Source organism: Hyperolius riggenbachi, chromosome 5 (genome assembly GCF_040937935.1).
Source record: "Hyperolius riggenbachi isolate aHypRig1 chromosome 5, aHypRig1.pri, whole genome shotgun sequence".
Taxonomy (NCBI): Eukaryota; Metazoa; Chordata; class Amphibia; order Anura; family Hyperoliidae; genus Hyperolius; species Hyperolius riggenbachi.
Window position 1 is genome coordinate 131,476,193 of NC_090650.1, and position 19,385 is coordinate 131,495,577.

Below are 19,385 nucleotides of genomic sequence, written 5' to 3' on the forward strand. Positions count from 1 at the left end.
GTGTGTGATTTAGACACTTCTGCAATCAAAGATGCCAGACAACTGGAATTGTTTAAAAGGAAATATATATGGCAGCCTCCATATCCTTCTCACTTCAGGTGTCCCGTAAAAAGGCAAAGTTACTCACGCACGTCAAATGAGGCAGAAGACGTACATATCTAAAACTATAGCCCCAAGGCCAATTTAGCCAGTAAATGACTATGTACACCTATGTACCCACTATGTACACTTCTACTCCCCTGCAAGGGGTTTATTTACACTAATCTACTTTCATTGGGAAGTCAAACAGTGCCATCAACTTCAGAGCGACCCAACAGTAAAAGGAAAGAAATTAAAGAAATGTCTATGTAAGGAGCTGATACGTTTGGAATAGTGTGTGCGGTGGAAGCTTAGGGCCTGTGCACACTGGCTGTGTTGCAGGTTTTTAATCGCAAGGTTTTTTGAAAAATCCTGAAAATCTTAATGACCTGTACACAGTGGTGCGATGCATTTTTAGAAGAACATAATCGCAGTTACTGATGAGTTTGAAAAACGCATGTAAAAATGCAATGCATGAGATTTTCATTGCGTTTTTTTAGGTAAACAATCAGGAAACCAGGAAAAGGTACACTCAGCAAAATCCAAATCGCATCGAAAATGCACAAAAATGTATACTTTTGATTAAAATACGCAATCGCGTCACACTGCGTAAGCGATTGCGCTAGGCTATTTTCAGTGTGTATAAGCCCTAAGTTATTACTTTTGTTTTTAACAGAGTTCATGAGTTAAGATGCACATAAATGCTTATAAAAAAACATGATTAAAAAAAAAAACTGCTCTTAGTCAAGAAGCTACAAATTAGTTGACTAATCATACAACTTTAAACTAGCCAACACAAAAGTCATCTATCAAACACTGAACGGAAATGTATTTTGTTTTTTACTCTCATTGGGCATTTGTCTGTTCCTTTCCAAAAATGCTTCAGGAAAGAAAGGAGCTGACAGTGCATATAGGAGAACTCTGATTTCAGACAACAGGAAAGAAAAAAAGGGCTTTGTTAGACTCCTATCTTTCCTCTGAAGCAAAGCAAATGCAGAATTGAAGAATTTAAGCAACAGTACAAAATAAAATACATTTGTGAAACAAGTTTAAAGTAAAACTCTAGCTCTACTGAGATGAAAAAAAAAAAAGTAATCCTCTCCAAATGAGCTACAAACCCAACCAGGATTTCAACTTAACTTTATCTTTAGATCCTCACAGCATCAGTATGTGCAGAGGCTTCCTAACAGAAAATGTGAAGGGGCCCAGCAACATTCGTATTTTCAATAAGATCACCAATGCTTTCCAATGTTTTGATAAGCTCTTAGACAATGAAGTCCCAAGGACCACTTTACCCCAAATCGCTATAAAATTGGTAGTGCTTTTTGGTGTGACACAGCCCTAATTGTGCCTTATTCATGGTGTAGCTGTGCACACAAATACTCTTTGTATTAACCACGTGCAAACTCATTTTAAAAAGTTGGGGACGTTTGTACTGTATCATAACAACTTCAAATGAGAATCAATTTTCAACAGATTCAATCCCTAAATTGAACTTGCTTCATATCTTCTAAAAGGTGCTCATTAGTGGAGCATTTTTCAGTGAACAATCTTGTTTTCAATAAAATTATTCAGACTGAATGAATAGATTGTATCCGATCAATTCAAAGCGTTAAAGAATCCAACTTACAATCATATCTTAACCAGTTACGATCATATCTATAAAAAATGTACCACGCCAATAGACCATTTCCATAACGAAACAATCCATAATGTGATTGTTCAGGATCGATAAAGCCCATCGGCTTCTTTGCTTAAATACAATCTGAATAACCTGATTGAAAATACAACCCTTTACTAAAAACTGTAGCATTAATAGGCACTTTAATACACTTAAAATTAATGTTTTACTGATTTTTTTTGGCTACGAATAAGAATGCATCCTGGCAGGTCATAAAATTTAGGTTCGTGTAACATACAAAGTTGATCAAAATTCCAATTCTCTTTGTGGTATAATTCAATTTCCAAATGATCACTTAGCTTAAAGCATACCTAAAGAGATATGTGACATGAGATAAACATGGGTACATATAGTTGTAGCCATACTAAGAAACTGTCTGAAGTCAGTTTCTGTTTTTCAATACTACAAAAGTAAATTAAAGCCAAATCAGCTGACAGACTGTAAGATGAGGCTTCTGATAAAGTTTTAATGCTCTTCTTTTTCAATCAGAACGACAAAGTTGTCAGATGCTGTTCAGAAAGAAGCATAAAATCGTTTAAAGCAAAGCTGAAGTTGCACAAAAAAAAAAGGTAGATACTCGCCTATCGAGAGGGAAGGTTCTGGATCCCATAGATCCTTCCTGTTTCTCGTTAATTCACCTCATTACACCACTGTCCCCTGTATAGTTACAAGCCTTCAGGTCTCCTCGGCAGTCTTCCGTTTACTTGCATCCCTGAGTGCTTCTGTACTGCTAATACGCAAGTATGGATCCAGTCATCTTCAGAAGCACTCTGGGCCGCAAGTACTTCCAAAGAAAGCCTGAGGAGGACTGAAGACAAATTTGACCAAGCTGGTAGGAGAACTTCCTCGGGGCTCGTCACTGGAACAATGGCACATAGCAAGAACCGAAAAGATTCGATATGATCCAGAGTCTTCTCTCTACACCGGTGAAAAATGTTTTTGTGCCCCTGCAGATTTACTTTAAAGAGGAGCTGTCGGCCATACTATCTCAGAAAAAAGTACACATATATAAGTAGATAAATACTTGCTCTACTTACATAACATATGTATTGCACTGTCCATGTTTTGATTTTAGTGATTTTTCTAAAGAAAAAAAAAAAAAAAAAGAGAAAATCTTTCTTAGCCTTTCCCATTTTAACTGTGATTATTGTCTTGTTATTGTGATTATTTCGTCCCTTACTCTCCTCTACCTGATTTTCTCGCCCTTCACTATATGAAGTGCTTTGTCACAGAATGAGAAATATTGGCCAAACAGAGAAGAATAGAAGTGTGGGAGGGGAAAACAGGAGGGAAAGAGGCTTCAGCCAATCAGGCTGCATTAGTTAAGACTGAGGGGAAGGAGAGAAGCAAAAAAAGGACAACCCAGCATGCCCTGCAACTTCCTTTTTGCGTATGAAATGTTGTGTGTACCAAATAAGAGTCAGGTAAACTGGAGAATGATCATTTATCAACAAGAAAAGTAATAGTGATTTTAACTTTTGGATTGCCTGGTTACCATCCTTATTACTTGTTTACCAGATAAAAATAAAGAAATACATTTTTGATTTTATGCCCGACAGTTACTCTTTAAACTGAATTTATAATATAAGACTAAGGTCTTGTTCATATTGCACGCGTTGCTGTCCATATTTCGTCAACGCATGCGGGAGGCAGACACGCACAGACATCAGATGTTCAGATGTCTGATGTTCACATTACATGCGTTGCGGACCAGTGTGGTCCGCGAACGCATGCTGCACGCATTTTTTTGCAAAGCGCGCGGCTGACCCATTCACTACAAGTGAATGGGATCTGCCATGCAACGCATACAAACGCAAATTGCGTGAGATCGTACGCGTTGTGTTCCGATTGCACAGCCACCCATGGGTTGTCATTTGAGCAAGGCCTTATGCTGGGAATACAAAGGTCGATTCTGGCGCTCGATTCTGCGCCTGATCGTTTTGCCCACTCAATTCTTGTCTTCCACTCGTTTTTTATCTTTTTCAAATTCACTTCAATGAGAAATCGGATGGCAAAACAATCAGACGGTGATCGGACATGTCAAAAAATTTCTGTCGAGGCATCCTAATGGCTCAAAATCGAGCTGTGCATTCCAAGCATAAGTTCTGTGTTCAATTTATCTTTAGTAAAACACATACAGGCCCATATGCAATTAACTTTTTCACCTGAGTTTTCTCCCAGGAGATAATTTTTCAACTTCTTTTTAGAATAACTTTTCAGCATTTTGTAATCTAAAAAGTACCAAAAAGTAAAGAAAAAGTACTATCAAAATTATTTTGAGTATTTTCTTGTTTGCTGGTGGCTTAAAAGGGATTTTATGACAAGGTGTGAACATATAAACTTGGAGATAACTCAGGTGAAAAAGTGAATTGCATGTGGGCCACAGTGTATTATCTCATAAGTTTGTACACAATATAAGACAAAAGCACTAACTATTGAGTCTAATGCTGGGAATACACGGCTCGATTCTGAGCAATTTAGATGGCTCGATAGATAATTTCCGACACGTCTGATCTCCCACCCGATTGTTTCGCCGCTTGATTCTGCATTGAGGAGAATGCAAAAAAATAAGAAAAAGAGAGCGGAAGATAAGAGAATCGCCTGCGGAATTGAGCGTGGAATCGATCGAGCGGCAAAATCGAGCCATGTATGCCCAGCATAACAGCGGAGCAATAGTATGCCAATGCTTATTAATATAAACGTCTAGACACATGCAAATAGCCTTGTTAGAAACATAAAGAAAGAGTACAGACTAATATACATAGATGACACACAACGACTAAATGTTATAGGGACTGGACAGTTTGCCTATTCATACTAAAAGCATGTCTATAAATGCATGTAATAAGAGATAATACAGAGATTATATGTAAAACCAATAGAGATCCCACACAGGCAGTGCAATGTATAGAGCTATTTAGACTGACTAAAAAAGGCAAGAAAAAAAATAAATCTTCTCTGGTCCCCAGATCCCAGGACAATGGGCTCAGTTCACAAGGCATTACCGCATGAAATAATGCAGAAAATAACTGATTTTCCCAAACATTTTATCAAATGTTATTTCACAATCCGAAAGCTGCGGGCAGCGGAGTACGGCGGCATGGGAGCGATTGGAGCGGATGGGGCAGGAGGAAGCCCCAGGTATGTATAAAATGTTTTTATTTATACAGCTATGGTACACTTTAAGTCTTAACTCACTAAAATATATCAGAATAAAGGCCTGGTAGGCATTCTGCTTATAAATAAAAGAATGGATCACAAAATTGTTAAAAACATTGCTTTTATAAATAAACTTAAAAAATAGTGAAACTGTACAAATAAGTCACCAGACTATACAGTATGCACGTATACCTAATACACCTCCCATGTGTAGTATATTTGGAAACAGGGAATGGCATAGAGGGCGACATTACAATCGGGACATTAGAAGCGTGATTCCTTTCAGACTTTATTCCCTTTGCTATGAGTCTTAGGCGGCAGGCAGAGAGTAGTCAAAATCCAGGCAGACGTCGGTGAAGGCAGCAGGCAGAGAGTAGTCAAAACCCAGACAGAGGTCAGTGGAGGCTGCCGGCAGAGAATAATCAAAATCCAGGCAGAAGTCGGTACAGGCGGTAGGCAGAGAATAGTCAAAATCCAGGCAGAGGTCGGTACAGGCTGCAGGCAGAGGTCGGTACAGGCTGCAGGCAGAGTAGTTGAAATCCAGGCAAAAAAATGGGTAACCGTAAGGCAGAAGCACTTCACTCAGAAGCAGTTGGGAACCAAATGGCTATATTGTTAACATCCTGTGCTTTCAAACGAGCTTATCTGCCATCTCTGCCTTGGCAGCCAGGTGACACAGGGGAGAGATCAAAGTACAACTTGTGATTAGAGACAAATGAGGAGGAAACAGACAGGCTAAAGTCTCTATATACAGTACATGCAGGCAGCATTTCTCTCTGTTTACCTTCTGTCCTGTGCACAGATCGGCATCCAGATGGGGGGGGGGGGGGAGAATCAGAAAGGCTAAACTCTCTATATGCATACTGGGCGCATTTCTCTATGTTTTCCTTCTGCCCTGTGCAAAAGTTCAGGTCCACTTTAAATATTTGTGCCGCCCCTCACCCCCGATGATGTCACGCTGCAGCACCGCTACACTGTTGTGATTGGCCGCTGGGACCCTGGAAGAAGAGCAGATACATCAGGATCCCGGCGGTCCGAGAGAGAATGCTGACAGCGGGGGAGAGAGGCTGGAGTCCCGCTGCACAGCGCCAATCACGCGCAGGACCCCAAAGCGCTGTAGAAAGCAGATATTTTGTTACTCCGAACTGAGCTCGGGATTAGCGCTCTGGGCTATTTTTTCCTACCGCCAGGGAGGTTTAACTATTCAGGAAAGTAAGAAAGTTATTAAAACATTTTCCTTTCAAATGTGTTATAATACCCAAATCCACAATAGTATTATGTAGTAATTAAAAATGGTTAATAAGATATTAATGGTTATGCAGCTTGGATTTACATTTTTCTTGTCTGTATAACAAAAAATGCTATCCGTTTCACATCTGGCTTCTACTTTCCATATAATCCATCAAACATCGAATAAGATACCGCATGATCCATTAAAATACCAAATGAAATACTGAATGAGGTAAAAAAAAATATTTTTGAATTGTCATGAAGTTGTTTGAAAATATACTGAACTGTTGGCACATGTGCCCCCCCCCCCTCTAACAAATGTATTATTATTATTTTTTTACCACATTTGAAAATTTTAACAAACACATCTTTCTGAATTGAGCCATATATGGCCAAACAAAGGCATAATGGCAGATGGTCCCTCGGTGGCCACACATGAAGCCTTGCTCTCTAGTGTGCATAATTTACAAATTGGTTTTGTCTGCATATACGCTACCTGCAAATCAAATAATGTAACCTGAGCAAATATCAAATGGATTTCAAGTTAAATAAATATTTGCTTGTTTATGTTGTCATTAGATGCCAATAATTCCAAATTTATGCAAATATTCTAATTTCATGCAAATTAATGCAGCTTGGAAATACACCAAATGTTGTTCCATTTCCAAACTGCATAACATTTGCACAAAATTACCCTAACATTTGCATCAACTCTGACTTCTTAGCATGTCATTGGTCACCCTTACAAATGCATTTCCAATGCCAGTGGGGTTCCCTAGTCAGCTCCATTTCTCCAGGAGTTTATATTGCTCCAGGTTCCACAGGCAGCAGGTTTTACTCAGCCCAGCCAACTAGAAATTCATATCATGAATCTCACAAGAAGCAGCTCTTGTACCAACACATGTTTTTAAGCAGAGGTTCAACATGGTAAGTGCCATGGAGAACAGATTTTACACAAAACATGCTTCTAGGTGCAATAGTCCATTCTGTGGTATCCTACAACAGTGAAACACTGATGAGAGCTCATTTCTACTTATTCCGAACTCCAGAGACTATGTGCACACAAATGATGCATTTGAACTGACAGCACATTGAAAAATCAGCTCGATAGCATACTTGGTTGAGGGCGTTACCTTTGGCCAGGGTTCAAACCTCGGCTCAAGCCAGTACTTTAAACATTAAGGAGTCTTTGGGCAAGGCTCCCTAATGATCCTTGTTGCCCGTGTAACACAGACCCACCAGAACAAGTGGAAATGAGCTCTAAAAGTCACTGAGCTCTTTAGTATGAACTATTATATGCCATGTATTGCTGAAGCATTTATATGGCTGTATTTTGTGGCTTTATGAACATTTTAATAACTAGTAGATATGCAGAAAAGTCAAAACCTTTTAATAAGAAGAGGAGTGCAGATAATACTACTTACTGAAATCGTGTCACTAAACTGCAATGTGTAGTGTCACATATGTAGGTGGTATGCAGTTGCTACAGCTCTGGCCTACCATTTCCAGATGAAAGTTTTGGCACCTGTACTGATCTAGGCCAGTGTTTCTCAAACCGGTCTTTGTGACTCCCCAACGGTGCATGATATGCAGGCAAACTCACCTATGCACAGGTGGGGTAATTAGTGTCTCAGCTACATGGAATCCACCTAGCTGAGACACTAATTAGTAATTACCCCACCTGTGCATAGGTGAGGCTGCCTGCAAATCATGCACTATTGGGGAGTCACAAGGACAGGTTTGAGAAACACGGATCTAGGCCCAGCACAGCAGCCAATGGCCATATTTATAGCCTTAAAGAGAGTCTGAAGCAAGAATAAATCTCGCTTCAGACCTCCTAAATAGCAGGGGCATTTGTGCCCCTGCTAAAACGCCGCTATCCCGCGGCTGCACGAGGGTCCCTGTCCCCCCAAATCCCCTCCGTAATGCGGGGGAGCGTTTCCGCATTGGGGCAGGGCTAACCGCCGCAGCCCTGTCCAACACGCGTCTGTCAGAGCATATCTCCGCCTCTCCCCCGCCCCTCTCAGTCTTCCTTCACTGAGAGGGGCGGGGGAGAGGCGGCGATGCGCCGCTGATAGACGCGACTGGAGGCAGGGCTGCAGCCGTTAGCCCTGCCTCCAGAAGCGACCAAATGCACGACCAAGTCGTGCTGGGGTGGGTTTGGGGGTGAAGGGTCCCCCTTTGTGCGGCGCGATAGCGGCGGTTTATCAGGGGCACACGTGCCCCTGCTAACTTTGAGCTCTGAAGCGAGATTTATTCTCGCTTCAGAGTCTCTTTAATAGCAATGGCACCTTCTATAATGCTCTCACTTCAGGTTTACTGGTAAACACCAGTGGACCTTTTTACCTGTACCACGCAATGAATGACTACACACAATAGGCAACCTTATGACAAAAGTTAAAGAAAAGTTGTAGTCAAACACAAAATTGGTTGATACCACAATGCCATCCATAGCCGATTAATATTTACCTTAGAAAGATATATGTTGAAATGTAATTGGTGGTTGCTAGGGGCAACATCACACCTGTTCGGCACCAGCAACTTAGAATAGCTGCGCCAAACTGTACCACATTCTCATATTACACATATCTCAAAAGTGGACTCCAGATGCATCAAGCTTTAAAGGGAACCAGATACAAATCACCCTCATGTATTTTACCATATATATCAGTGGGAACATTAGACAAAACACCTACCTAGCTTTCTGTTTCATTCTGCACTGCACAGCTTGCTTCTAATCAGCCCTGATAAAATCCTCGACTGAGCATTCAGTCTGGCTTTGCTCAGAAATTTTTATAGCTCAGGCTGTGTTCTCTCATGTCTTTTCAAGTCCACCCCTGCTGGCTCTGCTCAGTAATCATTATAGCTGAGTCATTATAGCAAAGCCAGACTGAATGCTCAGTCGGGGATTTTATCAGGTCTGATAAGAAACAAGCTGTGCAGTATGAAACAGAAAGCATGGTAGGTGTTTTCTCTAATGTTCCCACTGATCTATATGGTAAAATACATGAGGGTGCTTCGTCTCTGGTTCACTTTAAGGAATTTATTTGGATAATAAAGTCATACAAGCGTGTGGATCAGCTATCTTCTTATCTCAGTAAAGCAATAAATCTGAAGTCAATCTTGTGTTTCATGGTGCTTGAGCTATTCCTTGTGACTAACTCAGGTTTTTCTTAAGAACATCTATGCTATGTTGCACTAAGACAGATACTAAGGCATATCGGCATATGACAGGAAGTTTAAGGTAGTCAGAAATAGTTACAAGTGACAACTCTTGACTGGGCAGCCTCTTATAAACCAGCCCACCAAGGGTTAACTCTGGGTCCCAACCCCTAGGAGTTGGAGTCCGCTGTCCATGCGGGGCCTGTAATTGGCAAGCCTGAACCTGTGATGTCACGACCGGCACAATCTTTACTGTGCATGTACCGGAAAATGGGATTTTTCAGTAAGCTGTCCCCTTTTTCTAAGAAAGATATTGTTGTCTGTTCGCAAGGAATATCTATACCTCCAAAGACTGAATGTCTGGGCCCAGGGCCGATAAGTTGTTCTACGCCCTTCATTAGGTTCCTAAACCCTTCATTTTTCTTCTCTAGAAATGTCATTTAAAGAGACACTCAGAGAATCTGTTTCAGTAAGAAGATTTGATATTCAAACGTAATCAGGGTCTACACTGTAAGAATCCAATCCTTAAATTCTAACACTATGCTGCTTCTCCTCTATTTCACTGCTCCTGTTGTGAAATGTCCACACATTATTGTGATGAAATGTTACTTCTGGAAAAATTAAGGAAGCCATACTTTGACTTTATTTCATTTGCTTCCTGTATTGCTAAATATCATTAAACTGCTGAAACCCTTAAATGTGAGGTGTAAACCACATACACAGCAACCATTACGGATTATAGCTGCTGTAATAGTTTGGCGACTGACAAGAAGCATCTAGCTGGCCAAGATAAGAAAAAAATGAACAAAACAGGGATGGAAAGAAAAAAGCAAAACAGCCATCTTATGGTAATTTAAAAGGGAAGATCCAGTCAAGACTTTACTTTTAGAATTGAATAGAAGAATAAAGAGTTGAAATCTCTATAAGGTTTATATTACAGTGTTAGGAGAATTTCATCCACATTCAATGGCAATTTATTCATAGGGATCACAAAGGACAAGAGAATTAGAGGGAAATGAACAGAGTCTGCTTTAATTTACAAAATGAGCATTCTTACTAAGGGTATTATTATTATTATTGGTTGATTTGTAAAGTGACAACATATTCTGTGGTGCTGTACAAAGTGAGAAAAACAGGGGGTACAATATAATACAGACAATGAAGTACACCAATATGCAGAATTGGCACAAAATACAGAAATGGCAATTACAGTGACAAAATGAACATGATCAATAAAATGTATAACAAATTGCAAGACAAAAAAAATAAATAAATTCCAAGACACAAATGGGTAAGAGAGCCCTGCCCTTGTGAGCTCGCAATCTAAAAAAAAATAATGTGTGTGTTGGCAAAAGGTGAGATTGTATACAATTTTTGACACTGAGAGGCAGTGTGTTTTTAGGTTTTCTAGTAAGGAGTACAACTTGGCCAAATGTTAAAGGGGGAATGGCCTAAGTTGGAGCGTATGCTTGCCGGAAAAAGTGAGTATCGAAGCAGCATTTAAAGATTTCAAAGATTGGAGAGTGACTATGTTGTTGAAGGGGATTCCAGAGGAGTGAGGGGAGAGAGATTGTGAAGAGCTTTGTAGGTTAGGGTTAAGAGTTTGAAATAGATCCTCTTGTTAACTGGCAGCCAATGAAAAGCTTGACAGAGAGGAGCAGCAGAGGAAGAGCAGAAAGAGCTCAGTAAAGATTGGAGCCAGTCAGTTGGTGGTCCACAAAAAAAAGTATATTACAGACGTCCAAACAAAATATTATAGGAGCATGTACTAACATTTTACCAGTGTCCTGAGTAAGAAATGGTTGGAGTTGGAGATGACAGGAGATGGTTAGGGAGTGAATGTGAGGAATAACAGAGAGAGGAGTCAAATATTACACCTAAGCACCATGCCTTGGGAACTGACATTATAGGGGTGTTATTAACATGTATTGTTCTATCAGGCAGAGAGGTGGATAAAGACAGTGGGAAAATTATTCATTCTGTTTTAGTTCATATGGGCTGCTCCCTAGCCTCCCATATAAGCGGTCAGCCAAGTTCAGCAAATATGCCGCAGCTGCTGCCCATTAAAGGTGCCCTCAGTAGTAGTGCACAGCCCCAGCTGCTGCTATGCATGCTGGGAGATTTAGTCCTTTAATGGAAGTTTATCCAGCCAAATAGAAGTATCTTTCAGGAGAACTGAGGCTGCACTGCTTCAACTGCCTAATAATACTGTTTTTTCTAACCACTGGAATATTAAAAAAAAATGAAAAAGGGACCTTAGGCCAGAAACATACTAGAAGCAATTTCTAATAGCTAATGAGTTAAAAAAAAAAAAAAAAGCTCTTGCTAATGCAATGCTATGGGGGATTTTTATAAAATCAAATCGCTCAAGTGGGATCACACCCATAGCATTACAATAGCAAGAGTTTTAAAAATCGCAGAGCGCTCAGAAAATCCCTCCTAGTGGGTTTCTGGCCTTAGAAATTTTTTAAGTGGGACTAGTACTATACATTCTCAGGTCACATGGCTGTTCAGGTATGCTATAAAGTCTGCTACAAGAGCTAATTAACAGCATCCTTACAATACTCTTTGTGGGCTGTGGGACATGGACATTCCTACAGAATATTACAGGAACAAAATGTACAACTACCAGTCCAGTCAGATCAGACATATATAATGCCTATGGCGTCAGCAGAAGTACCCAGACACTCGCACTGGGAGGAATCAACAGGATAAACAGAGTAGTAGCACTAGAGTATTGTACAGTGAAAGCTTACTCTTATTCTTTTAAGTTAGCCAATAAATGGTATCATCCTGATTCAAAACTTCAGGATAAACAAAAATATTTTGTTTTAGACTCTGGGAAACGCATTAAAAGTGCCCGTTTAAATACATAGTTGACTGCAAATAGACCAATTTTACAAACACAAAAGTTCAGCTGCACAGAGCTACCTGTGAATGACTGCAGAAAATTCAGGATTACAAGATTTGACCAAAATAGTGCTCACAACACAACCCATCAGCATGCTCATCTTCATGTGGAAATGCAGATCATTACAAAACACTGTTCTCTTCATGATTTTCTGAGATATGTAGGATTGGGAACTGTGGGTTTTCAAATCTCTCTCATTAAACCTCTCTAAAAGAATTCAAGGGAAGTCACAGCAAAACTGTTAGTTGTTACTATTAAAAAGATTACAGCCTTTACAAATGAAATGTCCCACATGGAGATCGTAACGACTACATACTTTAAGACCCTTTTTACACTTGCAGGGTAAACCTGTATTGGGTTAACCTATTTTGCCACAAAACCAATGAAAGCCTATGGAGACCTTCACACTCCGGTCCCTTGCGGTAGGCTGGAAGTATCCGATCCGATGCAAGAGCGTTACTGCAACCACCGCGCTTAAAGCATGGTGCTTGGGGTAATTTGAGTCTATGAGCGATGCATGCAGTGTTAACGACAGAGCGCATTGTGTCGGTCTGCACATGTGTGGACCTAGGGGAATCCCAGCGACGTACTTCCTGCCCAGCAGGGAGTACATCACTGAGCAGGAGCGGCACTATGCATATGACCCTGTCAACGCACTTTGTGGCAGGGTCTTAGGTTTGTCATTTTTTGCCTTGCGGTGGGATGCGGCGGGAGCATCACATCCCCATCCCAACACAAAAATAGATGTAAAACCGGCCTTCATATTATGGGAAAGTACAACATCTAGAGAGATTTATTGCTGACGGTATAAATGTGAAACACATTCTCTACTACTCAGGTGCTAACAGGGTCAATAAAAGGTAACAACCCCCCCCCCCCCTAATCAATGGCCTGGTACACACATTTCATTTTGATTGGTCAATTGCTGACTAATTTGACCATCTTCATGTAGCAGGAGAGTCAAGAGGTTGTGAATACTATGAATGGATTGTGTAGGTAAGCTTTAACACTGCATGGAAGTGGTAAAACTGTCCAATCATTGGCCACTTAAAATTGGATGTGTGTACCAAGCTTAGGTTTAGCTTAAAGTCATGCTTGCGAGCATCTTAACTAATCAGTGAATTTCCTATAGACATCGGTAAAATCTTGCAATTGGAATACTTGACATGTAATGTTTACAGTATCCTGTACAATGAGCAATCGCACCCTCTCAGAAACCCTTTTGGTTACGTACATCCGATTGCTGCTCAGTACAAATCTGATTAAGCTTCTCATTACTGCTTATCAAGCAAAGTACAAAAGCAACTGCATATCTCTGCTGTACTAGCAGAATTCAAAACAAACTGGCGGATTCTCTCACTACAGCTCCTGGGTAAAAGCCAACGAGCCTCCCAGCATCCTGCAGCACACTATTTTCTATCCCATTTAGGGAAATTGTTCTGATACCCATATTTTATCATCATGTTAAGGCCTCTTGCACACTGCAAGTGATTCAGATTCAGATTCCGCTTTTTAATCTGTTTTTACTTCCGATTCAGATTCAGATTTGCAGTTTGCTCCCTGCACACTGCAAAACGGAATCTGAATTGGATGTAAAAACTGATTAAAAAGCGTAATCTAAATCGGAATCACTTGCAGTGTGCAAGAGGCCTAACACATGTATGGCCAAGTCTGAGCCCATTCCACCTTCTGCAGTTCTAGGTGCACTTTCTCATATGTAAACTGTATTTAATATGCAGGGAAACTTCTGTACCATTATTTTAAGTGGAAACCACAAAAAAAGCATATTTAGGCCTTGTTCATAGTGGTCAGTAGCGTTGCAGGATAATTCTGCATGTCAGCTCACTACCCATACTATTCTATGGGCCTGTTCACAGTACTGCGTTGTAACTGATCGTGTTATTCTAACTCACTGCATGCAGGCTTTGTATTAAAGTCTATGGGCAGTCTACATTGCAGTTCACAGTCATTATAACATGTGTGCTATTCAAGTCAACCACTGTGAACCTTGCCTAAATGTACCACACTGCAGGAAAATTGCACGTTTAAATAGCAAGTGGATCTAATCTCACAAGAATAAATGGGGCTACAGGTACACGGTTAGGCACAATGCGCCTGATAAATGAAAGGCCGGTAAAATTGCCTTACGATACTAATGCAAGAGGAGCACCGCCTGTTACACTATTAATGCCATGCGCATTACCAGGATAACACGTTGTATAGCTAACGCATGTGGCACTAATAGTGGAAAAGGCAGTTCTTCGCTTGCGTTAGTACGGGTAAAATTGCCATGCGCTGCCTATGCAGGCCAGTTTTACCAGGTTTTCCTACATTGGGCCTAATAAATCTAGGGCTGTATTGAAATTACAAGAGATAACTTATTAAAACAAAAATTCACAATATATTACCACTTCCACGGCACACCAGATTACACAGTGTGTCACAGCCCAGCAATGTCAAAATCCAGGCACACTTTAATGCTGCGCTTATGTGTACTGTGATCGTCTTGGGGAAAAATCTAGCATCAATACAGCTGTTTACCGATTCAACCAAGCTAAACGCCAAATGAACACTATTGTCTATCTTCATGGAGATGGTACGAACTTCTCAGGTGTGTGTGGAATTCCTCTGAATTGCTCTGGCTCCCAAAAGCAAAAACCATAATTAACAATTGACACTTGACATTAACAATTGAGGCACTCACAGCTCGGCTAATTACTTGTGGATGAGACTGGATATTACCCCGAAAAAATGGGCACATGACCACAAGAAACAAGTTGCTGTAGTGCATAACATTTTCCTTTTATTTTACCAAATCTTTCTATCAACTTTTGAAGTAATCCAATTCCAGATTTTTCATTTTATGGTTTTTAACAATGTTTACAGCACCTGGGTGCCTTTCTTCTTCCACCTTTGCATTTATCCCCATGCAACAGAGGGTGGCCACCAGCGACTGCTGGGGACCTTGTTTCCATCAAAAGAGCAACCATAACCCTAACAGAACCAGAGCACCAGAGGGGAGACCGGATCTCTCCACACCCCTACTGGTGGTTGCCAACAGAGCACCCGATCCTTGTGAATACCATCCATCACACTGAATTGTTTACTTGTAGTTAATACTACACTATTTGGCTCCCTTTCTCCGTGCTTTTTTTGAAGGTGTTCGAATAGCCTATCTCTCAAGCTTGTATGCTTGTATGTTCCTTTTTCTAAGGGGGGGGGGGGGGAACTGATTGGTCGCTCTGTTCTCTTTAACTTGCCCACTGGAAGCCACTGTCGCTTGCCACACTGTTGACCCTCATACCCCTCCATAGCAACAGAATGTGCTTCTAGGCTGTAGCATGTACACCAATCAGCCCTAAAATGTCAACCACTTAATCTCCTATTAGGTGAATTTCCTAATGTGATAACAATATGAGCACAGACATTATGTTACCAGCATCAAATGATGTAAGAATCTTAGCTTTGGTAATAGGTGGGACAGTGTTTATTCCATCTTTCTGAAAGTAGAGACTGAACCCTTTATTGTGTGCTGAACGCTGTTACAGAACACTGCTTGCTGATAGAGTCAGCAGATTGCTGCTATGGAGAACATCTAAGTAAAAGCCCAAACTTAGGTCGGAGTTGTCTGAGGATTAAGAAGTTGGTGCTGTAAAGCAAAAAACTGCATTTTTTTTTTAATACAAAACTATTTTTTTTGCCCACAATTCATTTTAAAATATGTTATAATAAACAAATACTCTACTTGAATTAAAAAAAAAAAAAAAAAAGTAACTCGGTCATCCTGATAATTAAAAAAGTTTATGAAGTCCTATGTAAAGCTCTGCACACTTTGAAGTTTTGTGGTTCACGTGCAGTCAGCCACCCTGTAAATTATAGGATCATGTTTATGACGTATTTGTAATACTTTACAGTTTCTTCGGAATGCCCTCTGGCATGCTATACCCAGTTTGCTCTCCACTAAATTTCAGTACCTGTAAAATGCTAAGATTTTCTTATGCGCTGCCCGTTCAGTAAAGCAGTGTGTGGACCATTTTTCAGGCGATTCCAACTCAATGGAAAATATAGGAGAAATGCAAAACGCTCACAAAAAAATTGCATTGTGTAGTGATTGAGTTCGAGTTTTTAAGAATAAATACATTGTATTTATTCTTTTCCGGGTCAAAGAGTTCATCTCCTGACTTGCCTCAGGGAGTGAATTACAAAACCGCTCTGAAAAAAAACGCTTAGAAAACCGCTAAGCACAAAAACAAATCGTCCAACCAAGCACTGGGAATCGTAAAAAAAAGACTCCTCAAACACAGCCCAACGCGGACGGACACGCGAACGGAACGCAATGTGAACAAGGCCTTAAAGGACATCCTGGGTGAAAATAAACTAATGAGATAAACAATTGCACCTACCCTCCTTTTTATGACCTTTTTAGCTGTCCCACAGTTTTATTTAATATTTAAATCTACTCTAAGTTTTTACGTGTCATGGCCTATTCTCAATGACACATGCATTCATTGAAGTATACCAGAGCTAAAATCTATGAACTACTGATTCGATTTATCTCTTTCGTGCTCTCAGAAGCCATTCACGACCAGGAAAGTGCTTTATGGCTGTAAATCCTTATCAGTGAGGGTTACGTTATAGTCTGCCCCAGTCCTGTCCCAGACAGAAACTGCCACTTGAATACCTGATTTTTAATAATTTCAGGCAGATAAAGTAAAAAGAAAAAAAAAAAAAGTTATTTGTGCGCTTGGCACTGACCATACACATCTACCTTATTATGTCATGTGTCACCTTGGATGTCCTTTAACCCCTTCCCAACCGACTAACGCCAATAGGCGTCGGGAAGGTGGCAGCCCCAGGACCACCTAACGCCAAAAGGCGTCAAGAGCAGTGGGCGGAGATTAGCAGGGATTGCATTCCTTGCTTGAATGACTGAGCTCTGCTCCATCCTCAGTCTACAGCAGCGCTGTACTCGGGACCCTCCTGTCACTCAGCTGTCCTCTGGAGCGGCTCCAATGAGATCCCTTCTCATGAATGATGTAATGTTACATACAAAAAAAATGCTATATAACTGAAAATAGAAATGTGAGACTTTTTTCTGTAAGACTCTTTTCTTTGCTACTAACGTTCTATTCCTTATCCGTACTAAAAATACAATTCAATATATCATAAGATTGTTTTGTTTGATTTATGTTTGCTGTAACATCACATTTATTCATTTAGATGTAAAAATGAATGTGAATTTGAATATATGAATACCTATATTTTTGCAAGAGACAAGCAAAACTTAAATTAAGAGAATCAATCATAAAATAAGTTAATGGTCCATTGAGTTCAATGCCAAAAACTGTGATAAAGTGATGTTGGAGTCAGCAGTGGCAGAAGGACATCGTGTTACAATTACAAACGCAACTTAAGCTTTTATTATTTGATTGAAACAGCCTTCAACATTTGTGTAGTATTTTATCTCTGGCATTTCTGTAGAGACATAAATCATCACTCTTCCACTATTGGATCCAGCTGCTGCAGAGTGCTCTGTTCATGTGTACTTGTTCCTGCTCCATCCAGCCACTAGGGGTCACCATTTAATTACAGGAGACAAGATTTTTATCATAATAGAGAGGCTATGAGCAGAAGACCCTCAACGACGAAAATCACTTCCTGCTGCACTGCCCCAAATATACCGCAAACAGGGAAACCTTCTTTAAAGAGAATCTGTATTGTTAAAATCGCACAAAAGTAAACATACCAGTGCGTTAGGGGACATCTCCTATTACCCTCTGTCACAATTTCGCTGCTCCTCGCCGAATTAAGAGGTTAAAAACAGTTTTCAAAAGTTTGTTTATAAACAAACAAAATGGCCACCAAAACAGGAAGTAGGTTGATGTACAGTATGTCCACACATAGAAAATACATCCATACACAAGCAGGCTGTATACAGCCTTCCATTTTAATCTCAAGAGATCATTTGTGTGTTTCTTTCCCCCTGCAGCTATCTTCCACTGAAGTGTCAGGCTGTTTCTTACTGCAGAGTGCAGACAGCTCTGCCTGTATGTAATTCATCAGTATGTGAAATCCCAGCCAGCTCAGAGGAGGATTTATCCAGCTTGTAAAAGATAATAGAGCAGAGAGAAGCTGCACTAATCTAAATAACACACAGCAGTGTGCAGAGAGGGGCTTGGAGGGGGGAGATGCATCACAGAACCACAACACTGAAGAACTTGGCAGCCTTCCAGACACAGGCTGACAAGTCTGACAAGAGAGAGATAAGTTGATTTATTACAAAGATGGTGATAGTAGAACGTGCTGCAGTAAGCCAGAGCACATTAGAATAGATTTTGGAGGATGTAGAATGGAAGAAAACCGGATGAAATTTTTGTTACGGAGTCTCTTTAAGAAACTGATGGAACTATTTCCAGACTGTCACACAGAGGATGAGAGAAAACACTGCATTCTACTAGAAGAGAAATCCACAGTGACAATCGCTGCACACTATGTCACAGCATGCCACAGACTGAGAGGAGCATAAATGAACTGTAAACCCCCCCCCCCCCCAAAAAAATGTCCACGAACTGCTAACTCACTGCACCCCCACACCATCCCATGTCCCTCACTCCCCCTGCTTTGGCAATATCTGTATTGAAGCTTGGTCATGCCAATAAAGCTATTTTTGATTTGATTTGAGAGGCTCTCCTTAAAGGGAAGGTCCAAGCAAAATAAAAAAATGAGTTTCACTTGCCTGGGGCTTCTACCAGCCCCATGCAGCCATCCTGTGCCCTCGTAGTCACTCACTGCTGCTCCAGTCCCCCGCTGGCAGCTTACCGACTTCGGAGGTCGGCGGGCCGCATTGTGTACATTTTTACGCATTCCCGCTAGTGCAGGAACAATAACATATACATTTTTACGCGTTACTGGTTCAATGCGTACATTTTTACGCATTGAACCAGTAATACGTAAAAATGTATGTGTTAATGTTCCTGCACTAGCGGGAATGCGTAAAAATGTACGCAATGCGGCCTGCCGACCTCCGAGGTCGGCAAGCTGCCAGCAGGGAACTGGAGCAGCAGTGAGTGACTAGGAGAGCACAGGATGGCTGCATGGGGCTGGTAGAAGCCCCAGGTAAGTGAAACTCATTTTTTTTATTTTGCTTGGACCTTCCTTTTAAAA

The 19,385-nt window shown here is 40.7% G+C and overlaps 1 protein-coding gene across 3 annotated transcripts in view; it reads right to left on the reverse strand.

The window, feature by feature from the left end:
• DNAJC13 (DnaJ heat shock protein family (Hsp40) member C13) overlaps positions 1-19,385 on the reverse strand; it is a 295,032-nt gene that overhangs the window by 214,064 nt on the left and 61,583 nt on the right. The gene's annotated exons all lie outside the window — the stretch shown is intronic.